Consider the following 16586-nt stretch of genomic DNA (forward strand, 5'->3'; position numbering starts at 1 on the left):
ACAGAGAGAGAGAGAGAGAGAGCAAGCACACTTTAGAAATCAGGAAAAATGATTCGTCTTGCACATAAAGGCTTTATACAGTTTCTTCAATGAGATGTGGCTTAGATATATTATTAGTACATAGGGTACTTTCGTATAATAATCAAGTAATTATAAATGCTTCTATGTTATACAAAATTCCCATGTCTCATAATATTTTAATTACCGAACATTTTCAGGACTAAAATGTATGACTATTCAGAGAGGCTTTATTTTCTGGATACTTTTAGGTTTCAATAAAAATTGCTTCAATTAGGGGGATTCAGAAGTTGGCTCAGTGGTTAAGAGTACTTGCTACACTTTGTAGAGGACCTAGGTTTGGTTCCCAGCACCCACATGTTAGTTCATAACCATCTATAATTTCGGTTCCAGGGAATCTGATGCTTTCAGGGGCAGATATTGTAGTGCTCACTACACTAACTTTTTCGTAGTGAACAGGGAGTTGTTCATTTCTATTCTTATTCCTTTAAAAAGGTTAAACTTAGCTCTAACAATGTAAAGAGGAGGAGCTAGAGAAATGGCTTAAAGGTTAAGAGTATTTGGTGTTCTTACAGAGGACCCAGGTTCAGCTCCTATCGTCCAAATGGTGGCTATCAACTATCTGCAACTCCAGTTCCAGGGGATATGTCATCCTCTTCTGACCTCTTTGCTGCCACTGCACACATGAGGTTCATTTACAAACATGAAGGCAAAACAGTCATGTACATAAAATGTAAAAAGGAAAATTTTTTTTGACTAGGTTTATTTGAAAAAATATTTGTAAAAATATTTAATCAGTGGTAGCTACTGAATATCAAGTATTTCCCAGGTGCTATACTTTGAGGGCTGTTGTTTACAATAGGAAATAAGGCAAAGTGGAATAGAAAATTGCATTAAGTTTCATTATTGTGAAGCTGGGCATGGTAGTGTACACCTGTATCAGCACATGGGAAGCAGAGGCAGGAAAATTACTGTACGTTCGAGGCAGTTCTCACCTACATAGCAATTCCAGGCTAGCCAGATCTTTGTGGTAAGACCCTATCTTCAGAATACAAAACACAAAAGAAAATAAGTTTCAATATTATGGTAAAATGTAAAAAAGAGAGTACAGGATTATGTGGAATGAGGGGCCTAATTCAGAGAATGCTTCCCTGAGAAAAGGACCCTAAAGTGGGACAAACAGGATGAGCAGTAGTTAACTGGGGAAATGGAATCCTATACATTCATTTATTCATTCATTTGCTCATTTGTTTATTCTAAATTCCAGAAACATCAGTACTGTTCTAGTCATTGGCATATAATGGTGAGTAAAGAGGTCATGTCTGGCCTCATTGTACTTTTTTTCAGTGTAGTTAAGTCAGGTAATAGGGGGTAGGCAAATAAATAATGACATGATTGAGAAAAGTGCTGTGCAGTTAGTATCCTGAAATAAATAGGAAGAGAATAAAAGACTGGAGAAAGGAAGCTAATAACGTAGCCTAAGGGTAAAAGTTGGGATAAGGGGCTGGAGAGACGGCTCAGCAGTTAAAATACCAGTACCCACATGGCATCTAAAAAGCCATCAAGGGGCTGGAGAGATGGCTCAGTGGTTAAGAGCACTGACTGCTCTTGCAGAGGACCTGGGTCTGATTCCCAGCACCCACATGGTGGCTACGAACCATCCTTAACTCCAGTTCCAGGGGAATCCGACGCCCTCTTCTGACCTCCGAAGCATTGCACGACGTGGGTGTGCTCACATAATGCAGGCAATGCACTCATACACATGAAAATAATAAAAAAAATATAAAATATTTTAAAAAGGCATTGATTACTCCAGTTCCAGGGGATCCAGTACCCTCTTTCGGCCTCTGAGGAGCATTGCACATACATGGTGCACTTACAGGCAAAACACTCATACACATTAAAAAAAGAAAAGTTGGGAGGAGAAAGCCAGCATGTAAAGCATGTTTGAACATCCTGAACTGGAGAGGAACTTGGATAAACTAAAACAAAAAACTTCTCTTAGTAGAAGGAAAGGCCAGGTGTGGTAGTGCACGCCTTTAATCCCAGCAGAGGCAGGGGGATCTCTGTGAGTTCCAGGCCATCTGGGGCTACAGGGAGACCCTGTCACAAAGAGATCAAAAAAAAGAATACAAAAGAACACTGACGCATGGTGCAGCATACCTTTGATCCCAAAGGCAGAGGACCACAACAAGGAAGGAGGGGGGGAGGGAGGGAAGAGGGAGGGGAGGATAGAAGAGGGAAGGGGAAGGAAAGGAAGAAGGAAGGAAGAGAAGGAAGCAGTACACTTACACACATAAAATAATATTTTTTTTTTGGTCTTTTTTTTTTTGAGACAGGGTCTCCCTATAGGCCCCAGCTGTCCTGGAACTCGATATGTAGACCAGGCTGGCCTTGAACTCACAGAGATCTGCCTGCCTCTGCCTCCTGAGTGCTGGGATTAAAGGTGTGTGCCACCACGTCCAGCTAAAATAAATATTTTTTTGATTGATTAAAAGTTTGTGGGGCTGGAGATACATAGCTCAGTAATAAAGTGCTTGCCTAGTATATGAAAGGCTCTGGATTTGATTACCCAGCAACTTTTCCCATGAAAAAGAATTTTGGATTTCATACCAAAAGCAAAAGACAGTCTTGAGTTTATATTTACATTTTCACGAGATCAAATTGGCTCCCATGTAAATCCTGAATTCGAGGGGATAAGAGTAATTACAAGGAAACCTGTTACTAGAAAATTGCAGCCATCCAGATAAAACTGATGATTTGACAAGGGTGGTAGCAAGGTTTGTATGAAGGTTTGGAAGATTGGTGGAACAAATTTCCTGGAGGAGGAACAAATTTAGAAGTAAACACATTGGCTTTCTAATACATACAATTTTTAATTTGCTTTTCTGTGCTGAGATTTGGATCCAGAGCCTTGTAAGTGCTCTACCACTGAGCTGTATCCCCAGTCTGCTCTAGCTTTCTTACTATATGTAGTTTGAAGTACCTGCAGAAGATTGAAGTGGTGATTCTGAGTAGGCAGTTAGATATTTAGTCCTAGGGTTCATTAGAGAATCCTTTTTAATATTTATTATTTTTATTTTATGGAAATATGTGTGTTGCCTGCATGTAGATAAGTGCACCCGTGTAGCACAATGCCAGAAGAGGTCAGAAGAGGCTGTCAGAGCCCCTGGGACTCAAGTTACGGACAGTTGTTAGCTGCCATGTGGATTCTGGGATTCAAACCTGGGTCTTCTGCAAGAACAACCAGTGTTCTTAATCGCTGAGCCATCTCTCCAGCCCCTCATTAGAGAATCTTGTTTGGGCTAGAAATCATAGCATTTCACTATGAGTTTTTAAAACCTTTTGTTTAGTAATGTCATTCACTAAAAATGAAAGGGCTTCTGTGAAAATAGAAAAAACAGGGATTAGTAGTACACTTTGGTAATCCCAGCATTCAAGAGTCTGAGGCCCAAGTTTCTGAAGCTGGAGGTCAGCCTGGGCTAAATTATAAGACCCTGCTAGGGAGGATGAAGTTGGGTTAACTTTTTAGGAAAAGATAAAAAATGACTCAATAGAAGACATTTGTATTAATTACTGTTCTTATTGCCATGACAAAATACCTGACAGAAGCAACTTAAGGAAGGAAGGGTTTATTTTGGCCCACAGTTTGAAGTTAGTCCATCATGGCAGGGAAGGCAACAGCAGGAGCTATGAAGCAGCTGGTCACATTGCTCCTGCAGTGAGGAAGCAGCCAGGTGAGTGCCAGTGCTCAGCTTGCTTTCTCCTTTTTATTCAGTCTGCGACTTCAGTCCATGGAGTGGTCCCAGCTACCTAATCTAGATAATTCCTTAAACACACGCCCAGAGGTTTGTCTTCTAGGTGACAATCCAGTATTAACAATCACAGCTCAGGTTGATACCTAGATACATCACTTTTAAGCCATAAATTTGTTCCCTCCCTTATCTCCATAGTCTCATGGAAATCTCTTAATGCAAACTGCATTCAATTCAACTTCAGAATTCCATATAGAAGGCTGGATTTGGTGATACACACAGAGCCAGGCAGATCCCTGTGAGATCGAGGCCAGCTGGGCCTACAGGGAGATCCTGTCTCAAAAAAGCACACTCCCCCACTCCAACCAAAAAAAAGAAAGAGTCCACTTAGTATTTAACTATCAGTCTCATCATTCAAAAGTGTCAGTGTATTTATTTTATGTAAATGCGTGTTTCTTCAAAGACTCAGGCAGTCTCTTAACTCTGAGCCCATATAACATTGTGAATTAAGTTGCATACTTTCAATATAGAATAGCATAGAGTAAATATTCCCATTCTGAAAAGGAGCAATGGTGACTTACTTAGCAAGGAAAGATCAGACCAAAGCAAGACAGAAACCTAGCAGGGAAAACACCAAAACCTGCTATCCAGCTTCTGGAGCTTGGTAGAATCATCTTAGCTCCAACTGGCTTCAATAGCCCTACTCCTCCAAGTCTGCTGCCTACAAAACATAATTCCTCCCTTTTGGGCCAACTCCATTTGGTGCCTGTAGCTTTCTTTAGCTGACATTCCATGGTTCCTGTCTCTTGTCATTTTACCTCCACAGCTTCATGAAGCATGGCCACTTAGGGCCCCTTTGCTGGGAATCCTACCCTGCCATACATTCCCTGGCCTTAGCAGCTCTCTGGAACTATGGTACAAGACTTTCATATAGTTTGCATTTTTACATGGTGGAGCCTTCCGTGAATGGGTCTATCCCTCAGGACACTTTTCTTGTTGTCCCAGTGCAGGGCACCAGATTTCTCTTTATTTAATTCCATCCATCCATCCATCCATCCATCCATCCATCCATCCATCCATCCATCTAGTGATCAGTTGAGGCAAGGTCTTACTGTGTAGTTCTGATTGGCCTGGAACTTGCTATATAGACTAGGCTAGCCTCAAACTCACAGAAATCCACCTGCCTCTGCTTCCCTAAAGGTATGCATGCACCACCACGCCCAGCTCAGATTTCTCTTGGTGTTAATCTCGTTTAACAATCACAGCTGCTTTCCAACTTCCCTTGTCTGTAAGGTTATACTCTTTTCCTCAACTTTTTCCTATTTTTTTCTACACCATTTTTTGCTTTCTCTTACTGAAGACCTGAGAACGTTAAGTAGGCATGCTTAATTAAACAGACTGAATGCTCTCCTGTCTTGGAATTTCCTCCACTAAACAAATTAGTCCATCACTTATGTATTCAGACTCACTTAAGTTCTCTGGACATTGACAGAATGCAACCAGAATATCACACAAATGACTCCCAGGCCAGAAGACTTTCTTATCATTCAGAAAATTAGAGAGATTTTGAAGCTCTGGGCCAGGAGACAGGGACCAAGATCAGTTACAGTTTTTATTATATCACAAGTCTAAAACCTTTTGTTAATTCTGTATTTTGAGAGCTCTTCATTTTCAAAGTTAAATGATAGAGATGTGATTTGATTTTCTTCTCTTTCTCCCCGTAAGGGAGAGTTAAATTTACTCATGTAATCAAAGCATCAGAGACACTCATAGGAGTGAGGAGGCAACATGGGCAGTACTGAAGGTCTGTTCACAGATAGCCTCTAAGATTCTGTCTTACGCCCGGGTGTTGTCAGCAGTGGGCACAGACTAATCTTAGTCTTTCTTTGCAGTGCCCACCCTTCCTTTCTTTCTGAGAAGGAAAAGATTGTCTCTTTAGTTACAGCTTTAGGATGCTGGTCTTTTCTTTAGCGGGACAAGCCTAAGTCTTATATCCTGCCTGCTGGTTTAGCACAGTTCACAGCAGAGGCTCCTAACTACTCCTGACTGGGGATTCAGTGATTGGAGTGGTCTTAACTGCCTCAAGCTCCCGCATAGTTGAGCTAGTTAAATGACCATCTTATTTTGTCTGTTCTAAGGGTTTGAGGACTTTACCACCTCCACTTCCCACAGAAAGGTGATGATTATTGGCATTTCTGCTGTGAACTCTTCCAAGGAAAGTTGAAGATATGTAGAATGCTACTCAGCTTGGAGCCCTAAGAGTAAAGAGGACCTGAGTCTTAGTAGGTATGGGTGTTACAGTCTAGGGGTCTTGACTGGGTTTGTTTTCTCTGCAAATTAAAGAATTAAAAGGGAGGAAAAATCTCGGCACAGCAGAAAGCAACAACAGGTAACCAAATATAGCAAAGATAAACATATACATACACACATTCACTTATAGAGAAAAGCTCTCTGGAGAGGAGATTTGGAAACTGAAAAATTCAAAGCCTCCAGGAGGGTTTGGGCCTCTTAAGTGCTTTTGCTGGTATGGGACAGGTTCCTTTTTCCTAATTTTGGATTGGCTAATTTAAACAAAGAAGAAAGAGCCTATTGGTCAAAGCTCTAAACTGCCAAGTCAGGCTTGATCTTATCTAAACTGATCTGGACAGTTGCCTGCAAAGAGGGCCCTGTTGGCCTAGGGTTGGTGGTTCTTTCCCGCCCCGCCCCGGCTTTTGTCTCACACCAAGAAACAGGAAGTATGCCAGCTTTATTACTCATCAGTGACCTTTTGTGCTTATCAGGGATATTTGTTCTTTGGTTTATCACACTTCCATTTATAGAACTTTTCAGTAGTTGCTGGTCTGGTGGCTCACACCTTTAATCCCAGCACTTGGAAGGCAGAGGCATTTGGATCTCTGAGTAGTTCCAGCCTTGTCTACATAGTGAGTTCCAGCTGGGGCTACAGGGAAACCCTGTCTCATAAAGACAAAAAAAAAAAAAAAAAAGTATTTGGTATTCAGTTGGACTCTTCTAAGACTGAAGTAGTCTTTGTTGTGACTTACCATTTAAGGCCATGTGGTTTTTGCCAGCATCTGCTAAAAAACAAACAAAAAGTACAAAACCCAAAGAACTTTTAAGTAGCAGTTCCAGGAACTTTTACCGTCCATGAGTAGAGGGGAAGCTCTAACCACTAGACTTCTACTTGATGGTATTAGTGACAAAGGATGGTTCTGTAGAGCTGTGGCTATTGTTGTCCTCCAGAAGCCAAGATTGTGCAGAGGGATCAGGTGACTGTGGAAAGTGAACTTCTGCTCCTTTAGATGGTAGGGCTGAACCTTAGCCACTAAGTCCAGAAGGAACTCAGTCTACAGGGATAACAAGTGAAGCTTCAGAGCCGAGTAGCAGATCCCAAAAGAAGCAGGTGGCCTTAGTGATAGAGTTCAGAAGGTACCAGCTCTACTTATCATAATGGAGTCCCTGATTAACATTTTCTTATGGGGTCACTTATCTTCTCTGCCCTAGAAGGAAGAAATGAATGGGACTGGGTAACTGGAATTTGGGGAGAAGGCTGGATGGAACTTTGGATTTTTACAGGGGGTGATCTAGAAGTCAGATTAGAAACTTCATTTCTGGTCAGTTACCATGTAGGCCCCATCTAATCCTAGAAGTTTTCTAGTCTCTTTTCCTAATTAGGAGCTTATTTGGGGATTGGGGAGATGGCTTGATGGTTGAGGGCATTGACTGCTCTTGCTGAGGGCTTGGGTTTGGATCCCAGGAATCACATGGTGGCTAATGATCTTCCTTGCCTTCAGTTTCAGGGGATCTGATACCGTCTTCTGGCCTCCATAGGTATTGCATGACACGGGTGCACTTACTATGTACATGGAGGCAAAACACTTATATACATAAAATAAAACTAATAAAAAATTTTTTTATAAAGACATTATTTGATCTCTCAACCCCAGGAAAACAGAGATTGGGCAAAATTCCTCAAGATGCAGGAGTGGAGGAGGCTCCTAGTAGGAAAGGACTCTGCTCTTCTGACTTGATATTTCTAATAAGAACTTCTGTACTTTTGAGGGGTAAACATGTAAACAAATTTATCCTTTTATTTCTTTTACTTTTTTTCTTTTTTTTCTTGTTTTAAATTTATCCTTTTAATAAAATAAGTTGAGGAAAGAGTTTTAGTAAAGTAAAAGATACTAAGTCACTTTTACAAGTCTTAATCTCATCATTGGAAATCAACTGTTTAGAGTGTATATATTTGATTTTATCACTCTGCTTAAATCCCAGCACATGGAAAGCAGAGGCAGGCAGATCTCTTAAGTTTGAGGCCAGCCTGGTCTACATAGTGAGCTGTAGGCCGGCTGGGGCTACAGGTAGACACTGTCTCCAAAACACCAAAAAAAAAAAAAAAAAAAAAAAAAACACCGTTCCCAAAAAAACAAAAAAAAAAAAAAAAAAAAAAAAAGGACTGCATCACATTCATATTGCAGGGGAGGAGGGCTACAAATTACATGATGGGCAACTTGCAGAAATCAGTTCTCTCCTTCCATCACGGTGATCAAATTCAAGTCAGCAGGCTTATGAATAGCCACCTTTATCCTCTGAGCTATTCTCCAGCTCTTTCACTATATTTTTGGTAGCTTGCCTTTCGCCAACATTATGTGCTTATTATGTGCTAGATGCAAAATCTATAACTAGAAATAAGATATAATTTCTATTCTCAAGTAATTTCTAGTTTAGCAGAGAACGCAGACTAGTATATAAGTAGTTCATAATGTATGATATATGCACATGTACTATTAATACATGTATATTGATAGTTCATAATATATTTTATGGAGCAGAAAAGTGAGGAGCTCATAGAATTTGGGAAGGAGTTTTTTTTTTTTTTTTATTGATGCAAGCTGCATTTTATTTGAAAACTCAACCTTTTTTTTTTTTTTCCCCTGGTGTTTTTGACACAGGGTCTCCTTGCAGCTCCATTTGGCCTAGAAATCCCTATATAGACCAGACTGGCCTTGAACTCACAGAGATCCTCCTGCCTCTGTCTCCAAAGTGCTGGGACTACAGGTGTGCATCACCACCACACCTGGCTAACTTTTTTATTTTATGTGTATGAATGTATTATTACCTGCATGTATGTGAGTGCACCCATGTCGTGCAAAGCCAGAGAAGGTCAGAAGAGGGCATCAGATCCCCTGTTACTGGAGTTATGTAGGGTTGTTTGCAGCCAGGTGGGTGCTGGAGTTCGAACCTGGGTCCTCTGCAAGACCAACCATTGTTCTTAACTGTTGAGCCATCTCTCCAGTCCCCTGGACTTAGCATTTAAAGAATTAGGAATGCAGACTGTTTCTTATTGAGAAAGTAGCTTTGCATGAGCTGGAGATGGGTACACAGAGAAAGAGAGAATAAATACATAAATGTAAATAAAAATAAAACACCATATTGGGCTGGGCGTGGTGGCTCACACCTGTAATCCCAACACTTGGGATCAGGGATGTTTGTTCCTTGGTTTATCACTCTTCCATTTATAGAACTTTTCAGTAGTTGCTGGACATGGTGGCTCACACCTTTAATCCCAGCACTTGGAAGGCAGAGGCAGTTGGCTCTCCTAGTAGTTCCAGCCTTGTCTACATAGTGAGTTCCAGCTGGGGCTACAGGGTGACCTTGTCTCAAGAAGACAAAAAAAAAAAAAAAAACTACCATGATTGGTGTTTACCTTATGAACAATGGGAAGTTAAGGATTTTGAACAGAAGAATAACTTGTTGCAATTACGTAGATAGCAATGTGAAAAGGTTAACAAGGAAAATCAGATCCATCCGTTAACAAACTCTCCTAGCAAAATGTTGCGAGGACCTAAACTAAGGTAAAACTTACTCAGGAGGAGATAGAGAGGGCTATTAGAATGACTCCCAGATACCTTTTGGGGGCAGTTAGTTGAGTGATAGTGAGATAAAGTGAAATTGGGTATTATACAAAGGAGAAGGTTAGAAATAGAAAGTCTGAGCCAGGCACAGTAGCACACTCCTTTGATCCCTGCACTCGGGAGGCAGAAGCAGGCAGATGAGTCCAAGGCCAGCCTTGTCTACATAGTGAATTCCAGGCCAGCTGGGGCTACAGGGAGACCCTGTCTCAAAAAGACCAAAAAAAAAAAAAAAAAAAAAAAAAAAAAAAAAAAAGAAATGAAAAACCTGTTTAGCTCTTTTGTTATTTTGTAAGATACAGGAATCTATATCTCAAAAGAGATTCATAGCTAGATATAAGTACATGCCTGTAATCCCAAAATTGGGGAGTCTGAAGTAGGAGGATCAAAAGAGTTCAAGGCCAGCCTGGTCTATATATAACAGGGCAAAGATAGAACTCTATGTTACTTCCTGTAGCAGCTTGTGTACTTTTTTTTTTTTTTTTTTTTTTAAATTTTATGTGTATGTGTATATTGCCTGCATGTAGGTAAGTGCACCTGTATCATGCAATGCCCGCTGAGGACAGAAGAGGCTGTCTGGAACTGGAGTTACAGACAGTTGTTAGCTGCCATGTGGGTGCTGGGATTCAAACCTGGGTCTTCTGCAAGAACAGCCAGTGTTCTTAACCACTGAGCCATCTCTCCAGTCCTGAGTACTTCTTTTTTAAAAGATTGCTACTTAGGTGAAGACAGATTTTTGACTTGTCAAATCAATATGAAGTATAGTTGGCGTTTAGAGACTTTATTGTAGATTTAAAGACAGGAGTCATCAGAAAGATAAGTAGAAGGAGAAGGTACACCCAATATGAGTGTGGGCTCAAGAGAGTCACACTTGAGTGTTTAGCAATAACCAGATTTATGACTTTGGTGACTCTCAAGTTATAATCTTAAAAGGGTTGCCAGGGAACTTTTTTTGCCCTATTTTTACTAAATGGGATTATATAGCTAGGTGGCTCCAGAATTGCCTTGAATAGCAGTACAATCTGATAAGGTACAGTCATAGGTCACAAGGGTTGCATAAGGTGGTTAAGACATTTCTTTTATTATAAATGGAGTTTTCCATGAGATTTCTAGAAAACTACAGGCTTACTAATGGGAAAGGAGAAAAGCTATATGCTTAGGCCTTACACATGAATCATTACTACTTTGACATTTGTATTTTGAAGTATTTTTATACAAAAGGAGTATAATACCCATTGCAAATATTTTTTTAAATTATTTTTATTTTATGTATAGGGGTGTTTTGCTTGCCTATATGTAAGTTCACCCATGAGTACAGAGGCCAGAGGACGGCATCAGATCCCTTGGAACTGGAGTTATATAGCTCATTGTTAGCCACCATATGCATGCTGGAAACTAAACTCTGGTCCTCCACAAGAGCAGTAAGTGCTCTTAGCCGCTGAGCTATCACTTTAGCACCTCCCCTCTTTTCTTTTTTTTTTTGAATTTTAATTTAGTATTTTATTTGTTATTTATTTTTGAAGCAGAGTCTCATTATATAGCCCTGGCTAGCATGGAACTGGCTGTGTAGACAAGGCTGGCCTCAAACTCACAGAGATCATTCTGCCTCTGCCTCCCCAGTACTGGGATTAAAGGTGTGCACCAGCACTCCCAACTCTTGAAATGTTGTTAATGGTGCTGGAATTCTTGACTCTTAGCTGGGGAGAAATTTCAGCCAGATTCCAGGATAAGTCCCTTTCCCTTGTTATGTCCCCTTAATTATCTGTCTTTCTATTCTACCTCAAAATGTGCATGTGAGGAAGAGAGGGAGAGAGAGACCAAAACTGAGACTGAGATCAAACCTAAAGATAAAAATTGTACACTGGGCATGTTAGAGCATATGCACAATCCCAGTATGGGAAGGCAGCGGCAGGAGAACTTGGTCACTTTGGGCTACATAGCAAGTAGCAAGGCTATATGGCAAGTACCTCTATCAAAGAAAGAGGGGAGGGCCAAAACTTTAGGAAAAGAGCCAGCTCAATCAGTAATATAAGCATGAGGACTTGAATTTGGATCTCTAACACCCATGTAAAAGACAGGTTTGTCCTCCTAACCACAGTTGGGAGTTCAAGGCTGACACAAGCTTTTTCCTGTACATGTATTTGGAGGCGATGGGTGGTGAGGCCTGGGCTATATAGCAGAACTCCGCCTGAGAAACAAAACAAGATTGTCAAATTCTAGGAAGATCAGTTCTCTAAGAACTGAAAGTATACAGTTGACTTTAGCAGTTATGTTGATTTTCATAATCTGAGAACATCATTGCGAAAAAAAAACAGGTCTGGAGCTGGGCAGATGTACTTGCTGTGAAGTGCTTGCTGTGGAATCATGAAGACCCGAGTTCAGATCCAAGATCTTTGTTAAACTTCCAGCATGGTATGCATCTGTAACTCCAATGCTCTAGCCAAAACACCAAATTCTAGGTTCAGTGAGATTACCTTGTCTTAAAAAAATAAGGTAGAGCAGAAGACCTGGGTTTGAATCCCAGCACCCACATGGCAGCTAACAACTGTCCGTGATGCCAGGCCCAGGGGATCTGACAGCCTCTTCTGACCTTCATGGGCATTGCACGACATGGGTGCACTTACCTACATGCAGGCAATACACGCATACACATAAAATAAAAATGATGATTAAAAAAAAGTTGAAGGCCATGGTGAGTGTGGTGGAATATATTTAAAAAAAAAAAAAGGTAGAGAAGCAATTGAGGAAGACATCCTTATGACAGCCTTTAGCCTTCACATGCACCTGAACAGGTCATACACACATAAATAAACAATAATAATAGATCTAATCAATTCTTATAAATGTGTTGTGAGGTAGTTAGCTTATTTTTCTATTTTATATGCTGTTCTGTACTAACTGTGGAAGACTTATGAGTCGTTGAACATTTGCTTTTTGGAAGTGAAATATACTTTAGGGAGACTAGGTTTCTTGGTTTTACCCAATCCTGATAAGCAATTCTATTTGATTAGTTAATCTACATTAGGTAGATATGAAATACATCTGTTGAGTGTGGTGGAGATGCCAGAATAGGGTGACGTCTGAACAAAGACAGCTTCACTCTTGGAATTGTTTAAATCAAGAACGAACCAGATTTGTTCTCAGAACTTGTTCCTTCTGAGTTCTTTCAGGACTGTTCTTCTCACCCAGGGCCTACTCCTTTACACAGCACATCCATGACTTGGGAAAGAAATGAAGAACTTTATCTTACTGGAGGAAGAATTTTCTCTTTCTGACCCCTAATGACCCAGAACAGCATTGAAAACCATAAACAGATGTTATCAATCTAATCTCACCTATTGTTTTCAAATTGAGGACTGCTTCCAACACTGGTATTTTCACAACATACAAGTGAATACAAGCACTGGAGAGATGGCTCAGCTGTTAAGAACACTGGCCGCTCTGGAAGGAGACTTGGGTTCGAATCTCAACACCCACATGGTGGCTAACAACTATAACTCCAGTTCCAAGGGATCTGATGCCTTCTTCTGACCCTCCCCCGCAGGCACTGCACAGCATAGGTGCACTTATATACCTGCATAACACTCATACACATAAAGTTTTTAAAAAGTTAAAAAAAAAAAACCCAAATGCATATATGATACTCTGTGTCTGGTCAAGAAAGGGGTCATGAAAGAGAAGTAGGAAGCTTGATCTAAGATTGCTTAGCTTGCAAAAGTTGATTACTAGGGACCCCAAAGGCCTAGTAAGATTATTTACATTGTTTTCCTAAGGGGCAGCTAAATTTAAATTTAAATAATAACGCAGATTGAATAGATAGTTTAGTGATCTCAAAACATAAGATTAACTTTGGTTACAAGGTTGGGTAAAATTCCCATTTGTTGCTGAAGGAAGGCATTCCCAGAAAAGCCATTCCCACAAATGAGAATGAGTGTGATGTTCAAATATATCTTTCTTGATTTTCAGCATATTTACTTACTTAAGTGGGGTTCTTTTGTTTCTTTGTTTGGTTTTGTTTTAAGACAGGTTCTCATGTAGTAGTCCAGGCTGGCCTCAGAACTCACTGTTTAGTCAAGGATGACTCAGCCTCTGAGTACTGGGATTTAAGGATGTGCCATCAGAGATTGTAGATGTGCGCCACTGGGCCAAGCTTGTCTTTGAGCATTTTTAGCTCATAACTAGTTGTATATGGCAGAACTTGTAACCTGATTTCAAAAATGGCTTTCAAAAATGGCCAAAGCCATAGAAAGGAGTAGATCGGGGTACATTGTTGTAACTGATTTCTTGAATGTCAGTAATTAACTCATTGTGTATTTCAGGCACTCTGTTGATAAGTATTTTGTACCTCAGAAATAAATGAGAACTACACATTTGTATTTTGAAAAAGAAAGTACTCATTATGAAAGCATGTTGGTTAAAACAAAGTATTTGAAGTTACTGAGTTTTGTTTTCTTTTTACGTGATTGAAGAAAATATTCTGATTTTTTGGGGGGGGCAATTTCTCTAGAGTTATGTGGAAGATACACCCATAAGTAAAGTGTAAGCATAGAGGGGTAAAAGCTGAAAATTGTTTGTGATGATTCTGGGAATTTCCAGAAGACTTTCTTCCACTTCAATAAATGGCCTAATTGGGCATTATGAGGAATGCCTACATAAAAGGGAGAAAAAAAAACCACATTTTTTTTTTTAAGCTTAAAAAACTCACCAAGCCTTTAAAAAAATAAAAAATCACCAAGCCAGGTGTGATGGCATACACCTTTAATTCCAGCACTTGGGAAGCAGTGGCAGGGGAATCTTTGTGAGAGCTAGGCCAGCCTGGTCTACAGAGGGAGTTCCAGGACAGCTGGGGCTACAGGGAGACACCCTGTCTCAAAAAGACAAAAAAAAAAAAAAAAAAAAAAAAAAGGCTGGAGAGATGGCTCAGCGATTAAGAACACTGGTTGTTCTTGCAGAAGACCTGGGTTCAAATCCCAGCACCCATATGGCAGCTAACAACTGTCAGTATCTCCAGTCCCTGGGGATCTGACAGCCTCTTCTGACTTCTGCGGGCATTGCATGACATGGGTGCACTTACCTACATGCAGGCAATACACGCAGACACATAAACTGAAAAAAAAAAGCTGGATGTGGTGGCTTATGCCTTTAGTCCCAACACTTGGGAGGCCGAGGCCTGCGGATCTTTCTGGTTCAAGGCCAGCCTGGCCTGCATAGTGAGTTTCAGGCCAACTGGGCTACAAGGAGACCCTGTCTCAAAAAGAACCCCCCACCCCCCAAAAAAACACACCAGCATAGGCTCTGAATCCTACTCACATAGTACATTTAATTCGTAAAAATATATTGCTTTCTGAAAATGTATTTTCCATAGTTGGAAAAAAACCCTATATTCTAGATTGAGTTTTTATCTCACCATTCAGGTCATTGACAAGAAACCTCTAGTTCTGTTGTATTAAAAAGATTCAGCAAAGGATTCAAAACTTAAATCTAGGACCAAAAACTTGATCAGAAGTCTCCAAATACTGGGGTTTGGGGGAGTATATAATGGCTCATTGGGTTAAAGCACCTCCTGAGCAAGTGTGAGGACTGGAGTTAGAATCTTCAGAACCTACATAATGCTGGGTGTATGGTCAGCCTCAGAAGGTGAAGACAGGAGACAGGATCCACAAAGCAAGCTGGCTAGCAAGACAGCCATATCTGTGAACTCTGGGTTTGATTGAGAGACTTTACCTCAATGAATGAGGGTTTGGAGTGATGGAGGGTGATTTTTAACATCAGTGTCAGGCCTCCACATACACATATATGTGTATGCACACAAATGTACAAGTGTGTTCACATACAAAATATGTATACATGCACACATGTACTCCACACACATATGAAAATAGAAAAAATAGTAATAAAGAAGTCTCCAAATACTTTGATATCTTATGTTCATTCACTGTTACTATGATGATAATTTTTATTTCAACTGGATTTTTGTTTTTTGTTGAGACAGTCTCACTGTGTAGCGAGGCTGGCATGAAACTTGTTATAGTCCCCTGAGTATTTTTTTTTCAAAATTGATTTATTTTTACTTTATGTAAGAATAGGTGTATAACTCTTTTGCCTGCATGTATGTAAGTGCAACACAAGCATGCACTTCCAGTGGAGAGCAGAGAGGGTGTTAGATCTACTGTGTTGTTAGCTTGCATTGGGTGCTTGGAACTGAACCCTGGTCCCCCTCAAGAGCAGCCAGTATTCTTAACCACTGAGCTCTTTCTCTTCAGCCCCTGTAACCAGTTTTGAGTCAGTTGTTTGGCAAGCAATCCCAAATAATTGTTTTTCTTTTTTCCTTTTTTTAAAAATATTTTATTTTTTTATCTTATCTGTATGAGTATGTTGCCTGCATGTATGTAAGTGCTCCTATGTCATGCAATGGGTGCAGAGGTCAGAAAAGGGTGTCAGATCCCCTGGAACTGGAGTTAGAGGTGGTTGTTAGCTGCCATGTGGGTTTGGGGAACTGAACCTGGGTCTTCTGTCAGAGCAGCCAGTGCTCTTAACCACTGAGTCATCTCTTCAGCACCCCCAAATAATTTTTTTTCATAACTATAATAATTGTGTACCCTTCTTTAATTTTGCTGAGGAGCGATGTGTGATAAAATTACTTTTTAAAAATGTGTTTTTATTTTATGTATGTTACTGCCTGCTTGTATGAAAGTGCACACATGTCATGCAGTGCCTCCAGAGGCCAAAAGAGGACATTGGATCCCCTAGAACTGGAATTTCGGACAGTTGTCTGCAGCCATGTGGATGCTGGGATTTGAACCCGGGTCTTCTGCAGGAACAGCTAGTGCTCTTAAATAAATAAAATACGTAAATAAAATTATTGGGGCAGGAGAGCTGGCTCAGCGATTAAGAACACTGGCTG

The 16586-nt window shown here is 40.4% G+C and overlaps 1 protein-coding gene across 2 annotated transcripts in view; it reads left to right on the forward strand.

The window, feature by feature from the left end:
* The window catches only part of Ash1l (ASH1 like histone lysine methyltransferase), a 176026-nt gene that overhangs the window by 45265 nt on the left and 114175 nt on the right, over positions 1-16586 (forward strand). The gene's annotated exons all lie outside the window — the stretch shown is intronic.

The sequence above is a fragment of the Nannospalax galili genome, unplaced genomic scaffold, assembly GCF_000622305.1.
Source record: "Nannospalax galili isolate Female #2095 unplaced genomic scaffold, S.galili_v1.0 scaffold591, whole genome shotgun sequence".
Lineage (NCBI taxonomy): Eukaryota > Metazoa > Chordata > Mammalia > Rodentia > Spalacidae > Nannospalax > Nannospalax galili.